The following is a 17,412-nucleotide window of genomic DNA, read 5'->3' on the forward strand; positions in this document are numbered from 1 at the left end:
CACTCACTGTAGTTGGGATGGATTGTGATCACCCTCTTAACAGGGACAAGATCCACATTTTATAGGTCCTCAGTATTTGTGTTGCCCCACAATTCCCCCAAGGCTATTGTGAGAAAGAAGACCTGGCATACTCAGATGCAGGAAGCGGGGCTCAAGCCAAGAATGGCTGAGCCACATCCTGGTTGAGCTAGGAGGCACTAGAATGTGTGACTAGGATAAAAAGGCTTACGTCATAGAGGAAGCAAATGAATGTACAACAATTCTCAATGTTACTTGTGTGTGTGTTTGCATGAATGTTTGTCTGTGTTCTACATGTCTGCATTGCCTGCAAAGGCCAGAAGAGGGCGCTGGATCCCCTGGAACTGGAGTTACAGATGGTCCTAAACTGCTATGGGTGCTGGGCACTGAACCCTGGTCCTCTGGAAGAGTAGCCAGTGCTGTTAATTGCTTAGCCATATCTTCGGGTCCACAACCGTTGAGTTTTCTGGCTTAGGGCATGCATTTTGTTCATCTGTCTGGTGATAGACTCCTGCCTGCCGTGCTGACAAGTGAACTCATGTGTTATGAAAATTCCTGGGGAAGAGTTTACAGAAAAGGCTTCTCTGTCCAAGGACTGGATGCCTGGACCTCTAATCTCTGTCCTTAGGGGACATACTGTCACCATTTCTAGTGTGAGGGCTCTGGGGTGCTGTGTAACCTTCCAGTAATCAGAATCACCTCCCTAAGCAGGAGCCCCAATGCGGGTCTGTTGTGACGGCAGGCAGCTGTCACCTGTGTTCCCATGAAGCCCGACGAGGACTCCCTTCTCATCAGAAGAGACTTCTCCGGTGGCTGCCCTGACTGATGACATTGGGGAAAGGACTTGGGTCTTGGATGGGATGACAGACTTTGGGTGACTTTTGCCTCCTTGCACCCATTTTACAAACCAGGACAGACCCTCTGACACTTCTTGTCCCTTTTCGTCAAACCAAAACATTTCCTTCTGGTGGGCAGGAGGAGAATCCTAAGCCTTAGAAAGCTAAGGAAACTTTACAGAAAGTTACAAGATTCTTTAAAAAAAAAAAATATTTATTTATTTTTGAGACAAGGTCTCTCTATATAGCTCTGGTTGTCCTGGAACTCACTCTGTAGACCAGGCTGGCCTCAAACTCACAGACAGCTGCCTTTCTCTACCTGCTGAGGGCTGGGATTAAAGGTGTGTGTCTCCATGTCTGGTGATTCATTTACTTGTTTTTATTATTTAATTTAGTCAGGAGCTTCTTAAGCCTCCTCCCTCAAGGCTGTAACAGCAGAGGACAGCTGCTGGGGAGAGGGTATCTCTGGTGGAAGTGCCTGCGAGGTGTGCAGGAAGTTCCAGGATGCAGCGCCCACGCGCGCGGGGGTGGGGGGTGGGGGGTGAGGGGTGGGAGGTGGGAGGTGGGGGGTGGGCGCGCGGGGGGCGGGGTTCTCTGGTAATGCGGCACGAATGCGGCACCTTTAATGTGACCATGTCCTTCAGTGACCATGCTCCTGTGAATAACCCCAGTATGCCACGGGCCCACCTAGACTTGGGAGGGATTTTGTTTGTTTGTTTGTTTGTTTCGGTCCATCATCCATGCTCTAGCTTGGGTGTATAGACATTCACCCCAGAAAGAGTCACACAACAGCTCACATTCCTCCTTTAGAAGGCTCTGCCATCACTGATTAAAGTCACAAATAAGGGCGGCTTCTGTTAGCCTAGAAGATGACAGGATTTGAGGAGCAGATCACTGTCTTAGCTGCTTCTAATGATCAATTCAGGAGTTTGGGGAGGACTTCCAATTTGAGGGTTTTTTTTTTTTCAAGTTGACTAGTGTGTTACTTACGCTGGGAAACCACTATGATCCCTTTCCTCCGCGGCCCCAACCCTTACCTGCGGCTTCAGAAAAACAGAAGAAGTTACATGGATAAAACATGCCAGAGCCTGTAGACTCCTCCTGCAGCACACCTCGCTTGGGTTCCCTTCTGTCGTTTTCCGGTTTCCCTTTCCACGGAAGGAGCAAGCAGTGTTGCCACGTGGAACAGGCTGGGATATTCCCTTGGTCATGGCTTTCAACGTGAATCATTAACTGTCAGCTTCTGACACTTGTCCTCCACTACACCAGGTTTCAGGTGAGTGTGGGTGTATCGGTGTGGGTGTGGGTGTGAGGGTGTGTGGGGGGGTGTGCTTCCTTACAAAGCATCCTGTAAGCCACATCGTGGAGAGCCCCTTTCAGACTCTTACGAGCACCAGACACTGAGCCTGTGACATGAGGACACGGAGGCAGACGGTCTTTACGTGGGACTCCGGGATGGAAGCAGATACAGCCCAGTGCAAATGAAGTCCTTCGGGATGGTAGTCAGGTTGGCACAACCTGACCAGACAGATGAGTCATCTTAGGAGACGTAATCCATGGGTGGTGCCAGGAGGCAAGGTCACACTGCCCGCGTGCTCTTGTTTTAGAGTTGCCTTGGTATTGATCCACAAGGGTTACAGCAAAACACGTGGCTGTTCTTTGGGCAAACAAGCATGGGCACCCCCATACTACCACAAGGGTCAGAGAAAAGGGTTGCTGACCCTAAGGGAAGAATGTTGACGTGGGCTGAGATGTTCATTTTTATTTTCAGCTGTGAGCCCCCACAGGATTAAACAGTAAGAAACAGTGGGATCTGGAATTAATTAGACTTGGTTTTAATTACAGCTCTTCCATTTACTCAGCTCAGGTTATTTTACTTTGTAAAACTTGGGGTTTTATTGTTGCTTTTGTTGTTTGTTTTTTTCTCCTCTGTAAAATGGAGATAAAACTACATCATGGAGCTATGAGAATGTAATAAAATGATATTGTAGATGTGCTTGCTAACTCAAGCAGCCAGTACCTTACTGCCTGGGAGACCAAGTGGCCATGACAGTTTTCAGCCCACTAGCAGCTCTGACAAGTCTCGAGGCCTCATTTTCAGCTCTGCCTTTAGGAACCTTGGGTCCTGAATCTCTTTTCATTTATCATACTGTCGATTTTATCACAATACTGTAGTGCTGCTGCGAACTCAGAAAACACACGGTTCTGTTCCTGCTGTGCAGCGGTGAGGGCAGGCAAGATTGTGCATGTCTACAAGAGAAGAAGCCTGGCTTTCTAGTAGTCTCCGAACACTCGGGTTCTGGGCACATTAGTTGTGGGGAATCTCACCAGGCATGTGACATGGGTGCCTCTGGGAAGAGGACTCAGTGGTGAGTGATACGTCTACCAAACACAGGTCTCCCTTAGGTCTATGTGAGTACGAGATGCGTGAAGAGTTGTGTGTTAAAGATGTCTATCAACTGAGGATAGACAGGGAAAATGTGGTACCTATAGGCCATGAAATTTTATTGATCTGTAAAGAAAAATGAAATCTGCAGGTAAGTTGCTAGATCTGGAAAACATGATGCTGAGTGAGGTGACCTAGACCCAGGAAGACAAAAGCGGCACATTCTCACTTACATGGGGATCCTAGATCTGTGTGTTCAACTCAGAGTAACTGTCCAATCCTGGAAACCAGAAAGGGGCACTGGTGGGGCAGGGGTGGCAGGCACAGGTGACATGGAGGGATGGAGTAATGGGGAGGGAGTTTTAAGTGGGGGTGGGATGAGAGAGTAGGGTGGAGGAAGGGGTAGGAGGAGGGATAAACAACACTAAGGATGTTTGGAAAAGCCATATGGGGGCTGAAGTGGTCTAAAGCACTCGTTGCTCTTGCGAAGGAATTGGGTTTAGTTCCCAGGACCCACATGATGGTTTACAATCATCTGTAACTGCAGATGCAAGGGATCTGACACCCTCTCTGACATCCGTGAGTACTAGACATGTACATGGTTGACCTACATTAGATGTAGGCAAAATATCCACACACATAAAACAAACAAATTTTTTAAAAATTTAAAGAGTTCAATTGATGATACCCTAGAAAGAGGATAATATGCCTCCCAGAATCCATAGCTTGCCATATAAAAAGTCCAGTCTCGAGTATAGGATATTCCCCCTTGAGTTGTGGGTCAAGAGTACCCCGGATACAACCTCAAACAATACAGGCTGTTGCCATTGCTATCTGTTGTCCACTAGAACATGACAGCTAGACCCTATTGCTAAAGACATTATATACTTTGGCCTTAGGACATGGAGAAATCAAGGTTTTACTCACCAGGAAGCCTCCTCGCTGCTACCTCGCTCTCAGAGAACCAGAAGATGCTCTGCAGGGAGCTGGGACAAAAAAAAAAAAAAAAAAAAGAGATCCATCAACAGTCTCACCCAGCTGTGAACCCTGTGATTCACCATAATGACCAGCATGACAAGATATGCCCAGAGGAGGAAAAAGATTTTTCTTTACAGATCAATAATGGCATGAACGTTGCAGGGATAACAGATTGTTCTCTGAGTGCATTTAAGTCTTGCTTCCAAGAAGAAAATAAATGCCTGGTATTGCAAATCTGGCCAAGAACCCATGGTTGGGAAGCCCATCGGTTCCAATTACTATTATTCTGCTAAATGGACATACTAGACTGCCTTCTAAGTTCTGATTTTGATATCCAAAGATTTGTACAACTCATCAAAGAAATTTGTTTGTGCCGGGCGGTGGTGGCGCATGCCTTTAATCCCAGCACTCGGGAGGCAGAAGCAGGCGGATCTCTGTGAGTTCGAGGCCAGCCTGGTCTACAAGAGCTATTTCCAGGACAGGAACCAAAAGCTACGGAGAAACCCTGTCTTGAAAATCAAAAAAAAAAAAGTTTGTTTGTTTGTTTTGAGACAGGGTTTCTCTGTGTAGCTCTGTCTGTCCTGTAACTTGCTCTGTAGACCAGGCTGGCCTCGAACTCACAGAGATCTACCTTCCTCTGACACTCAAGTGCTAGAATTAAAGGTGTGTGTCACCACCACCAGCCCAGAGAAGTTTCTTTTGTGCAGTGAACAACGGTTAACAGAAACTCATAACTTGTTAGAGAGAAGAGTGTGTCTGCAGAACTCTCAGCACAAAGGGGGCATCTATATCTACTTCCTACCCACAAGAGGGGCCATCTCAGAAAATGGGACAGAAAGATTGTAAGAGCCAAAGGTGAGGTTAAAGAGCGTCCTCTGGGCAGGACAGCCCGGCTGCACCCACGAACTCAGATCTAGTGGTTGCCTGCTCTAGATCTGTTCATCAAGCCAGTTAACACTGTGGCATGGGGAGGAACTTACAAGCCCCTGCTTCTAGCTGAGGAACTAATACCAGCTGACTTCTCGGGGAGCGGGAATAAGTTGGCCACCTTCCAGTGAATGACCCCACACTTATGAATAAGTGGGCATCATAACCTATTAAAAAAAAGGAGGGTGCAAGTTGGGATGGGTTGAAAGGTAGAGCTGAGGAGAGTTAGAGGGAAGAATGGGGGATATTGTCAAAATACATTATATGCATATATGGATTTTTTTAAAAAATAATTTATTTAGACAATATTTTTACACTCCTCATTCCTGTACACAAATAGTCATTGACAACTTTATGACAAAGGATGAGGGATAATGGGCATCAAATAGGAATCAAAGATTATTTGATCAGTTATTTATCTTACTGACAGATACCCGACAAAAGCAACTTAAAAAAGGACAGATTTATCTTTTGCCCCCCAGTTTGCAGGCATGGCCCATCACGGCAGCAGGAGAGAGGTGCTGATCACACTGCATCCACAGTCAGAGATGGATGCTGGTGCTCGGCTCCCCATGTCCCCCATATTGGGTCTTAGGAATGGCTCTACCCATATTCCGGGTTTATTTTCCCCGCCTTGGTTCACCCTTTCTGGAAACTTCCTCATAGACACACCTCGAGGTCTGTTTTCATGGTGATTCTAAACCCAGTCGAGTTACAATGACGATTACCCATCTCAATTATGTCACGTGCTTCTAGAATTAGCATTATAAGTGTCGTCGATATCACTGCACAGGCTGTGTTTGAAACCTCGGTGTCCTCTTAGGCTCTTCTTTTTGTGTAATCCTGTGTGCAGTTCGTCTGTGCAGTGTGTCTGTCATTCACCCATCACACCAGCAGCCTGGTCGGGTCCTCTTACCTAGAACTATTAACACAGATTTTCCCCAACACAGAGGCAAACTCTAGGATGGAAGTGAGGGAGAGGAGAGGGTGAGACAGAGGTGGAAAAGCCAGCAACAGGATGCATTACAGTAGAGACAAATCTCATGGGGATCATGAAGGAAGGATAGAGAATGCCTTCCAGAACAGCCGTCTAAGGGAGAGAAGACAGACATTCACTCAATACTTGCTCCTTCTGGTTGAGGAGAACCCTGTCTACGTTTGTCCTGTATCCAATGGGGCAACGGGATTCCTAAAGAAAACCTGGGCCATCACCAGAAAGACTAGTGAATGTCATCTCAAGTCACTGGTGGTCTGATGTGATGCAATATTTCTTCCTTCCTAGTGTCTGATGACCAGGCAGCCGAGAAAATGTTCTAATGCATCTTCTTCCTGTCTCTGTATGTCTGGCTCCAAACTATCCTAAATCTAACGACAGCTGAATCTTCCTAACAAACAGCTCTTACTATGTATTGCTCTGCTTGAAAAGTATTTCCCCCCCCCCCCCCCCCCCCATACAGGGATTCTCTGAGTAACAGTCCTGGCTATCCTGGAACTTGCTTTGTAGACCAGGCTGGTCTCAAACTCACAGAGATCTGCCTGCCTCAGTCTCCCAAGTGCTGAGATTAAAGGTGCGCACCACCACCACCTCCTGGCCTGCTTGAAAATATTTAATATCACCTTCTCTTCATGATAGTCTGGGGGAACATCAGATTCTTTCAGTGTCACTCCAGGTCCTTGAGAACTTACCTCAAGCTCATAACTTTTAGAGTAACCCAGGAGCGGTCTGTCAGCCTTGTTCGAATATGCATAAGCACGCCAATACTTCATCTGGGCATGCTCTATCCTCTGCCTGGAGAGTGTTCTTTCTCCTTAGATGCTGAAATCCTATCCAACCCTCAAAGGACAGTTCAGATGTCACCTGTATCGCTTTCAATTGTTGCATAACAAATTACTGGGGACACAGTGGCTTCCGTGGTTTGAATGCACAGACTCTCCCAAACTCATGCTGAGATTTAGTTGACAATGAAGCGGTATTGAGGGGAGAGGCCTTAAGAGGTTCAACCCCAGCAGGCAGATCCCCATGAGTTCAAAGCCAGCCTGGTCTACACAGTGAGTTCTAGGACAGCCAGGGCTACACAGAGAGACCTTGTTTCACTCCCCCAAAGTAAGTCATAAGGGTTCTGTCTTCCCTGGTGAGTTTAATGCCTAAACTAAAGGGTTTTGGGAGCAGCTCTCTTTTTACTCTTCTAATTTCTGCCACCTGAGTTCCAGCCTTTCTTCCCTCAGAGGGTGCAGCATGCCATGTGCCATCTTGGAAGAAGACAAGCTGCCATCTTTCCTTCCTTCCTTCCTTCCTTCCTTCCTTCCTTCCTTCCTTCCTTCCTTCTTCCTTCCTTCCTTCCTTCTTGACTTTTCATTTTTCTGTTTCTAAAACTTAGTGAATACATTTGTTTGTTATACTTTGTTTTGTCTCAAGCTTTATGTTAAGGACATGAACAAACACTTCAGTGCCTCAAACTAAGGAGATGGGAGGCTGAGGCAGCTTAGCTGGGCTCTCTGCTTAGAGTTTCACAAAGTCGAGGTGTTAGCCATAAGGGGTGGGAACCTGGCATTCTTGAGACAAGTCAGATTCCAGTCTCCTCTGGGCTCTCAGCCAGATTCAATTCCAAGTGGCTGCAGAAACGTGGGCTGTGTATCCTTATTGGCTATTGGCAGGGGAATGTTTTCAGGGGCCCTTTCTGTGTCAGCAATGGAGAATCTGTGGCACTTCATGGCCCTCTTCACACTGAGTTTCTGTAGTTTCCTCTACCGCCAGCAGGAGAAAACTGTACTTTTAAAGCGCTTCCGCGATGAGACTGGCCCCTCCAGGACATAACCGTGCGAGTGACGAGTGACGTCTTAACCGTGGGGGTGACGTCTCTCGTGCACAGACTTCAGTGCCAGAGGGCAAGAGAGCAGACAAGAGCGAGTGGGTGTTGGGATAAAGATTAGAATTCTACGTCACCACCACTTCCAGAAGGCCAGTCCTTGCTCCTGGTAATAAAAACAGTCTTCGCACCTCACAGCACTTCCTGCTAATGAACTCATGCTTGCGCCGGAGTCTCTATGATCTCATTTTCCTCTCCACAAGTGAAGGCCCTTGATTTTGTTTACTTTCCATCTGTCTTAGTGTTGGTTAATTAAAATGTGATTACAATTATGCTAGAAGATATTTTGGTATTGCCTGTGCTTAAATAAAATACTGTATAAAAGACAAAATGTAAAAACCATCAAAAACGTAAGTCGGAGTAAGTGAAGTCTATAAGAAAGTATGTACTATATATAATCAATATAAGACAGAGACTCTTGCTATTGTGCCTAGGCTGGTTCCAAACTCCTGGGTGTAACTTACTACACTTGGGCTCAGCTAATCCTCCTGCCTCAGCCTCTCAAATGTTTGGCAAAGTAAATGGACATCACCAAGCCCAGCTTGAATATAATTTTTGCTGACATCTTTTTTTCATGACTCTTTTTATTCTATCATCTTGGTGAGTTAAATATGAAATATCATTTACTTTATTGCTATTTTCTTAAATTCTGTAATGTTTTTATTGTGGAACTAAGTTTTTTAGCAAGTGATAAGGTATATGCCTTCCTAAAAACCCATTTAATTGGAATTTTAAAATTCAACCTAATAATCCACCTTTTATTTGGTGTGTTTTACCATTTATATATTGTGATAACCAATGTATTTAGACTTGTCCTATTATCTAATTTTGTGAATGTGGGATGGGGGTTGGGGGTTGGTAACCCTACCTCTTTTTTTTTAAGACAGGGTCTCATGTAGTCAAGGCTTAACTCAAACTTGCTGTGTACCCAAAAATGACCTTGAAATCTTTATGCTCCTCCCTTCCCTTTCCAAATGCTGGGATTACAAGTGTGTACAACCACGTCAGACATTAAAAATACTACCCTTTTACCTTTTCTTCTGCCTGTTAACAATGGTAATTCATATTCTCTCTCTCTCTCTCTCTCTCTCTCTCTCTCTCTCTCTCTCTCTCTCTCAGCATTCCTCAGCTGGCTTTGGCTTAGGCTTTGAGGACTTTTGCTGTCCACGTTACTGAGCATGTCTTTTGCTGTCCATCTCATGCTTAGGTGGTCACAGTGATCTCTGATCTCTTCATTAAATCCGCTTCTGTCCTACATGCCTTGGTGCCAAAGAACTAATAAACTAAATATGCCATTTTTTTTCCGGTTGGTTGGAAATTTCCTTCTGGTTATTGACCTGTATGCTCTCTCCTCTTGAAGATGTATTTTCAGACTTACTTAAAATTCAGAGTTAGGTATCTAACATTATCTGAAAGGAGCCACTTAACTTACCACTGCCCACCAAGACTCTCATCATCTTTAGGCTCAACCTGTTTTGGGTTCACAGGCCTAACTTCCCACCAGCCCACCTTCATCTCCCATTCTCACAGGCTGCTTGTAAATACTGTGTCTCTAAGTCCAAACACCATCATCCCCAGAGGTGATCGTGCTAACCTGACTGATGCTGCTACAAGGTCTCTGCTCACGTCAACCTTGGCAGGACCCAGGCTGTCACTTGGGTCAATAGGTTCTCCCAGTTCACCTGAATTACAGAAAGATGTTTCTTTGTAGTTGCATGTGTCATGTGTCCTTGTTGAGACATTTAGATCCACACAATCTACTCGGGCCCATCTTAGGACATAGTGATTTATATAACCCTTTTCAGGGTGTCTTAAGTCTTTGATAGCTTGAATACAGGAGAAGAAATCTGCCAGTTCATGAACTTTAGTGGACAGTGTGTCCATATAAAGAACCAGGTAAGCTGGCCATAAGAATCCTCTTCCTATCCTCATAATTTTCCAAATGGTTCAAGCCTTGTGAGGAATGGACGTTGGATGCATCTTCATGAGACACCTGGAAACTTGCAACCTTGAGCATGCTAACAAAGTCTTACTCTTGGTTAGTCCTTGCATCCGCTGCTACTGCTGCTGCAGCTGATGGGAGCTTCTTGGGGGTTTCTCCCAGCATTAGAGGGCACTATAGCTTAGGTTTGGGAGCAGAAACCATGCTTACTTCAGGGCAAGATGAGGTAATCAGAACTGGCACTGCCTTCCTGCTGTAAACAACTAGAAAACTGGTCAAACTGGATGAGGGAATTGCTCCCTGGAATTTGGCAAAACACTGTATGGGACTGGAATGTTTTAGGAAGGAGGCTGACGGAGCGAGCATACTATGGCAGCACCAGGGAGAGCCCTGACAGAGCATAGAAGAGCGATCCCTTCTGAGCCGAGAAAGCAGAGTTTGGGGCTGTAGACCTGGCTTCAGTCCATGGGGCTGGATAGAAGAGCATTTTGCAAGGAATGGAAAGTAGTTATTATAAGATATGGTAACCAATGAGACAGGAAGGAAAGAGACCACGTTAACTAAATGTGGAAAGACAGCTGTCTTTTCCAAAGTTTAAAAATTTCGGGAAGACAATACAAGTCAGTATCCTTATCTGAAATCCAAAAGTGTTTTGAGTTGCATGTTCTTTTTTTTAAAAAAATCTGAGAATGTTTAACTATGTACAATGAGATATGTTGGATATAAAATCCAAGTTTATATATGAAACTCATTATGTTTCACATACATCTCATGTCATAGCCTGAAGGTTATTTTTGTATTTTTAGTTCACTTATGGTTTGACTAACTTCTTATAAGAGGTCAGGTGTGGAATTTTCTACTTCTGGCAAGTTGGTCCCAAAAAGTTTTGAACTCTGGAGTACTTCAGATTTCCAGTTTTTAATTTGTATGGAGAAAATGAAAAGACAAAACACCTAATGCAAAAAAGATTCTTAATACGTATGTGCACCAAAGGATGTTTTCCCAAACTATGTTTAAAAATCTTTACAACTCAGCAGTCAGGCACAGAACTCACAGGATTGCTGAAGCCTTCAAGAAAGGAAACACAAATGACCAGTTATCACAAATTATTAGAAAGTACGACCTGGTCTCTGTGAGCTAGCCTGGTCTACATGGCAAGTTCTATACCAACTAGAACTATATAATGAGACCCCGAATCAATCAAACAAACAAGTGAGTTTCAAAAACATTCTCTGTATTATATAATGATGGTTCAAAGAGAAGATCTGCTGTATAATTTATAACTATATAAAGATGTGTCACACTTGGTTATGCTACCTTTGTTTAACAATGTAAAGATGTTTTACATTTGTTTCCTCTTGCCTGCCCAACACACCTGATTGGTCTAATAAAGAGCTGAATGGTCAATAGCTAGGCAGGGCTGTTGAATAAGTTGGAAGTGAAATCTAGGCTGGAGAAAGAAGGAGGAGGAGAGAACAAGGGAAAAAGAGAGGGACACAACTGGGGCCAGAAGCTGGGGGTCACCAGCCAGACATGGAGATAGCAGGAAACTAAGATATAAAGAAGGAAGGAAGGAAGGAAGGAAGGAAGAAGAAAGGTTAAACAGTCCCAAGGCAAAACATAGATAAAGAGAAACAGATTAAAATAAGAGCTAAGCTAAGGCCAAGCATTCAAAACTAATAGTAAGTTTCATTGTCATGATTTGGGAGTTGAGTAGCAAACCCAAAAGAAAAAGCCTGGTGCATAGATCTTCAATGTCATTACCAAATACATACAACAGTAGCTATGTGTTGGGAAGAATGCATTAAATAAGTAGATCATGGTAATAGTTTTACCATCTACATGCAGGCCAACACATTATGTTGTCATATATATATATATTCTTTGTTGGTTATACAACAATAGAGAGGAAAATAAGTAACATGGAGAGGGCATTCACAAATTTTAAAACAAACAATGGAAGATGTGAACAGAACTTTGCTTTGCATGAGTAAGGTGCCTAAAAATGATCCTGAAAATCAGAATCTCTCTTCAAGAAAGGGATGCTCAATTTTGTACTCACTTAGCTTATGTGCGGGGTTTGTCAAATTATAATAATACCAAGAAGACAACAACTACAAATTTTGAGAAGTCACATGTAAAGGAGTAAACCATGAATGCTACTACTTACATGACATTCGAGGACAGGCACACACTGTCTAGTGCTAGAAAGTAGATCACTCGTGTGCAGGGTAGCGACGATAGACGTGAAGGTACATAAGTATAACAGAAATGTCATGTCACTTTATTCTGTGGCATTTGCAAGGGTTTATATATTTGTTCAAACTAAAAGGCATACCCTAAAATATACGCATAATATGGTGTATCAGTTAGACCTCAGTAAAGACAATTAAAACAAAGACCTCGTGTTTTGTGTCAGGGTAACCAACCTGACACTTCTCATTAATACATGATCTTGGACAAGGTCCTTATTTAAGCTCAAATTCATTACCTGTAATTTAGGAATACTATGAGGATTTAACAGGATTCTGAGCCATTTCAGGGCCTGGCATGAACCTTGAAACCAACAGTCAAGAGTTTCCCCTGATCATGTCAAGAGATAAATAATATGGTTTATAATTTTCTTGTTCTTTTGAGAAGCTGCCTCTGAAGGTATCAGGGGACATGTGTGCTCCAGCCACCCACATATCATGCAGGCAGAACACACAGACCTGAGCTCATCAACCCAAAGATAGGAAGGCTTGTTTCATCACAGCTTTGGCGCTTTCTGTCCATGCAGGCTGGTCCCTGGCTGCTTGGGGCCTGTGGTAGATATTTGAATGGGAATGTGTGGTGGAATGAGTTGCTCACTTCACGGTATCCAGGAAGGAAGACAAGAGACAAAAACAGTCTTTGCAAGGCATGCTGCCAGTGGCCTATGCTAGTTGACTCCACTTTGAAAGATTCCTTCACCTCCGAATAGAATCACTCTGGAGTCTAAACCCTTGATACATAGGCATTTGGGAGACATTTCAGGTTCAGACTGTAGCATTGTTCTCTGGAAAGGCATCTTCCAGTACGTAAACAAGCAGCAGGGGGAAACTGGATTAATTTCTTTTCCTAGCTGAGTATAATAATATCTTGTTCCTAGATACAGGGAAAGTTCTGGCTCTTTAAGACAAAATGACATCTACCGGGGACAAGGTATCCAGTTATAGTCAGGCTGACATGAGTTGAAATGAACTCCCTTGATCCATCCAGGTGTCAGAACATCACGTCTTTCTCCAACTCATTTATGGTGTCACATTTCCCTAAGGTTTCTGCCTTTCTTGTTTATGACATCTTGTCTGACAACTTGAGCCTGCCCTGCCCATGATTTGGTCATCTGCCACTTACCTTATGATTACAATCTCAGTGGCAACTCCTGCCTGAATGTACCACCTTCTCGCAGATAGACCATTTAACCACACTCTGACTAACAGATTCCATGTGTCTCCTGAAAAACTTCTGGCCCAGATGGCTCCTGCCTGCTGACCATGCTTCCCTTGGAGCCCGCAGAAGCATGGACTCTTCAGACTGAATGGCTCTCTCCTCATAACTGGGAGAAGTACAAGCATTTTTGGCAGGAGGCTTATCTGAACTTCTGAGCTGAAGCATTGCAGCTACATTCCTGCATCCTTGCAAGGGATTCCAGTCCAAGATAAGACGTTTGAATGAGATGGGTTGAGTTTAACATCAGATTTAGATGAAGATGCATTTTACAGCTTTGGTACAACCCCATTCTTTACTCTCCCTTTTATGTCCTCAGAGGAAGCCCTTCTGCTCACCAGAGTTGTTCCCAGTTTAATTTTTAATTCCAGTGATCTTTGGATGTTCCCACGTTAACTTAAACACACGCTCTAGGACAGCAGTGTGCAGAGCTTTTGTCCCGTTCCTTTGGGCAGTGCTGCATGGTGTGGAGTCTGGACTTTCATCTTTGGCAGATGGGATATCAGCTCTGCTGTGCTTTATTGCTGTGGCTCAGAGGAGAGCTCTCAGCCCTAGACAAGCTGGGTTTGCTTTTGCTCATGGAACACGCCAGTATCACCTCTCTCAGCATCTCTGCACTTGCTATCCCCTTACTTGTGGTCCAGGCTGGTCTCAAAACTCCCAGACTCAAGTGATACTACCAACTCAGTCTCCCAAGAAGCTGGGCCTTCAGGTGCATTCCTGATGCCCTCTCCTTGTCTAGGTCTCCTGAAGGTAGTCCTTGTCTTTCTGATAGCAGTTTGATGTCATCTCTTTGGATGGGACCTTCCTGGACCTACCCAGGCCCAGTCTCTATGATGTCATCGTATTTTACTTTTCTTCTAGTATTGCTCTTATTTACATATTTTTGGTTCATCCCAATTAGAGTACATAGTTTTCAGAAGCAGGACAAGCCCTTATCTGTCTTTTCCGCCACCATATCTCTAGAGCTTGGAATTATACCTATCCAAACAAGGTAAATTCTTTAGAAGTATTTGTGGAATGGATCAACAAGTCAGTGCCTCTAAGCTTCAGTTGCTCTGTAAAATAGAGACCATAGCCTCCCCTTTAGGGCTAGTGAAGGTTAATACTTATGAACAAATGTTCATGGAGGGACCGAATGCATGTGTGGCGTGCACTGTGTGCTATAAAGAACAGACGTAGTTATAGATATTTCTGTCCACAATTCTCTCCTCTCCAGTACATAGTTTCCCCCTAGGAACTTTGTACATATTTTATTGTACATATATTATTGCTGTGTACATGGAATGAACTCAGTGAAAACTGTTTATATTTTACTTGAGATAGGGGTCTTACTTGTGGTCTAGGCTGTTCTCAAAATTTCTAGACTCAAGTGATACTACTAACTCAGCCCCTCAAGAAGCTGGGATTAGAGGTGCACATCACGGAGTCTGTTTTAAATTTAATGAAAATAAAGTTTCTTCTGTTTTTAATGTAAACTTCCTGGTAGTTCTTTTTTTTCAGTCTCAGCTTGGGAATTCTCTGTCCTATGAATCTTTTTTTGGCTGTTCACAATGGCAAGGTAGGGAACTAGGTGACTATTCCCTGTGTTTGACTAGAGACATTTGACTTCATTCATGCGCTTCCAGGTAGAGTGTTCTCCACTAGAGCACACACGCTTTGGGTCTTCCTCATTGTGTTCCCACTGACAGGCCCCAGCCCTGGTGGCACTCAGCAGAGGCACTGAAGGATTGGATTGGATTGTTGTGGGAGAACACCCCACATCAGCCAGTTCGCAACTGCCTGTAACTCCTGTTCCAGAGAGATCTGACAACTCTGCCTCCGCGGGCATCTGTACTCATGTACACACACACACACACACACACACACAAATCATTAAAAAATGTAGTCTCTCTATTCCTCTAGTCACATTTCAAGTAGTCAATAGGGGGTTGGGGTGTAGCTCAGGGGCAGAAAATAGCCTTCCTATAGGACTTGGGGTCTATCCTCAGCACATAAAAAAAGAAGTCCTTTGTAGTATTGCTAGCAACTTTCCTATTTAATAGCCCAGCTCTAGAGTTCAGGGCAGTCCAGAGTTGGGAATAAAAAAAAATATTGACATTTGTGTAGATAAGGTTTAACAGTGTAGGATGAGCATGACCAGGGAAATGGGAAGTGGGGTAGGACTAAGAGTCAGTTACCCTCAGCATGCAAAGGCCAGTGAAGAACAGAAAGACTTCAAAGGGCACAGAGCAGCAGTCAGACAGAAGGAAAAGAAGATCCTTAAAAGTCAAAGGAAAAGGGTGTACAGAGGAGACGGGAGGAGCCACAGCCACAGGAGGTCAAGGAGATGAAGACAGAACAGGCTTATCCTGTCCGTGAATTAGAGATTTCCGGCCACTCTAGCCAGAGCTGTTTCTGTGGAGGGCTGGGACGAGAGGTAGGATCAGATGAAGAGCCTGAGGTCATGGAGAGAGAACCGACAACAGCAGAGAAACTTACGCGCTCCGTGCGGCAATTACATTAGTTTAGTCAGGTAGAATAGGAGTAACATTACAGACACGTCTTTAGAGCATCGTATCTTCCCATAAGGTGCTGGTTTTCAGTATTTTTGTCATGACTATGAGGACTGTACTTCTCTCTTATCCTGACCACTTTGGTGGGTGGGTAAAAAGGGGGGATCATGCAAGGGCTCAGAGGAGGCCATGTTAAGAGTGTTGTTTAGCCTTGCAACCATAGGACAGGACAGGAGGCATGTCTTTCTGTTCTGTTATCTAGAATTTAGAAAAAAACACAAGGAGACAGAAAGGCATAGACAGGCCTTCGTGTCTCCTCACTTGGCACCTCCATCCTTTAGCTCCGCCCCACCCCTCCTCTAACCACAGGATGGAAAGGTTTGAAGTCTGAGAACAACATGATTACACAGGTGTTGATAGGTTCATGGCTGCTGCCGAGTACTAACACACACACACACACACACTGTATATTTTTGCTGGCCCAAACTCTTGGGCTGAAGCCATCCTGGTGCCGCAGTCACCAGAAGAGCTGTGATTACAGGCCACTTCTCCATGCTAGACAATAAATATCCAAAGCCTCGCAGGCCATGCGGGTTCTGTCGCAATTGTTACACTCTGTTATTCTGCCCTGAAAGCAGCCCCAGACTGCATATTAATAAATGTGTGGCTGTGTTCTGATAAGATATTACTTGTAGACTGAAATTTTCTTTAAATGTCCTTTTAACGTGGCACAAATATTTGGATTCCCTCCCTCATGATTTAAAAACATAGAAAACATTTTTTGAGGGGTAGGCAGGCTAGGCTGGTGGCACAAGTTTATAATCCCAACAATTTGGAAGGTCAAGGTAGAGGCAGGAAGATGGCAAGTTCAAGACCACTCTGGGCAATTTAGCAAGCTCTGTATCAAAATAAAAATTAAAAAGTAAGAAGAACTCTGGAATGATATTTTCTTAGGTTTAGTCTCCAATACTGCAAACAAACAAATCAGAAAACAAAAAAATAATCCTTTGCTCAATAAACAATATAAAAACAGGAGGTGAGAAGATAGAACCAAGTTTGTACTCGTTAGGTTAGGGCAGCGTCTCTCAACATGTGGGTCACGACCCCTTTGGCAAACCTCTAGCTCCAAAAATATTTACATTACTATTCATAACAGTGGCAAAATTATAATTATGAAGTAGCAATGAAAATAGTTTTATGGTTGAGGAGTCACCACAACGTGAGGTCTATTAAAGGGTCACAGAGTTAGGAAGGCCGAGAACCACTGTATTAGAGAATGACTGGAGGTACAGATGCAAGAAGACCTGCCCATGGCGAAAATCAAGAGAGTCAGTCTACCTAGGAGGCAGGCAGAGGGGGGCGGGGAGGGAGGGAGGGAGAGAGAGAGAGATTCGTTAAGTACCACCACTTTTGCATCTCTGAATGCTACTGTGCCATAGGCACAATGTTAGGGTCGAAGCTGCATACGTATTTCTTGCCGTTCGGTCTAGCTAGA

The 17,412-nt window shown here is 44.2% G+C and overlaps 1 long non-coding RNA gene across 2 annotated transcripts in view; it reads right to left on the bottom strand.

Moving 5' to 3' along the window:
• Window positions 1–17,412, bottom strand: part of LOC126502211 (uncharacterized) — a 36,786-nt gene that overhangs the window by 17,368 nt on the left and 2,006 nt on the right. The window contains exons 2-3 of one of the 2 annotated variants that reach the window (XR_007591862.1): window positions 4,168–4,226; window positions 1,892–2,667 (exon numbers count right to left, since the gene is read on the bottom strand). This is a non-coding gene — a long non-coding RNA (uncharacterized lncRNA). The remainder of the gene's footprint in view (window positions 1–1,891; window positions 2,668–4,167; window positions 4,227–17,412) is intronic. The other variant, XR_007591863.1, reaches the window with a different exon arrangement.

This window comes from Alexandromys fortis, unplaced genomic scaffold, assembly GCF_014885135.2.
Source record: "Alexandromys fortis isolate MF-2015 unplaced genomic scaffold, M_Fortis_MF-2015_v1.1 scaffold_51, whole genome shotgun sequence".
NCBI classification, from domain to species: domain Eukaryota; kingdom Metazoa; phylum Chordata; class Mammalia; order Rodentia; family Cricetidae; genus Alexandromys; species Alexandromys fortis.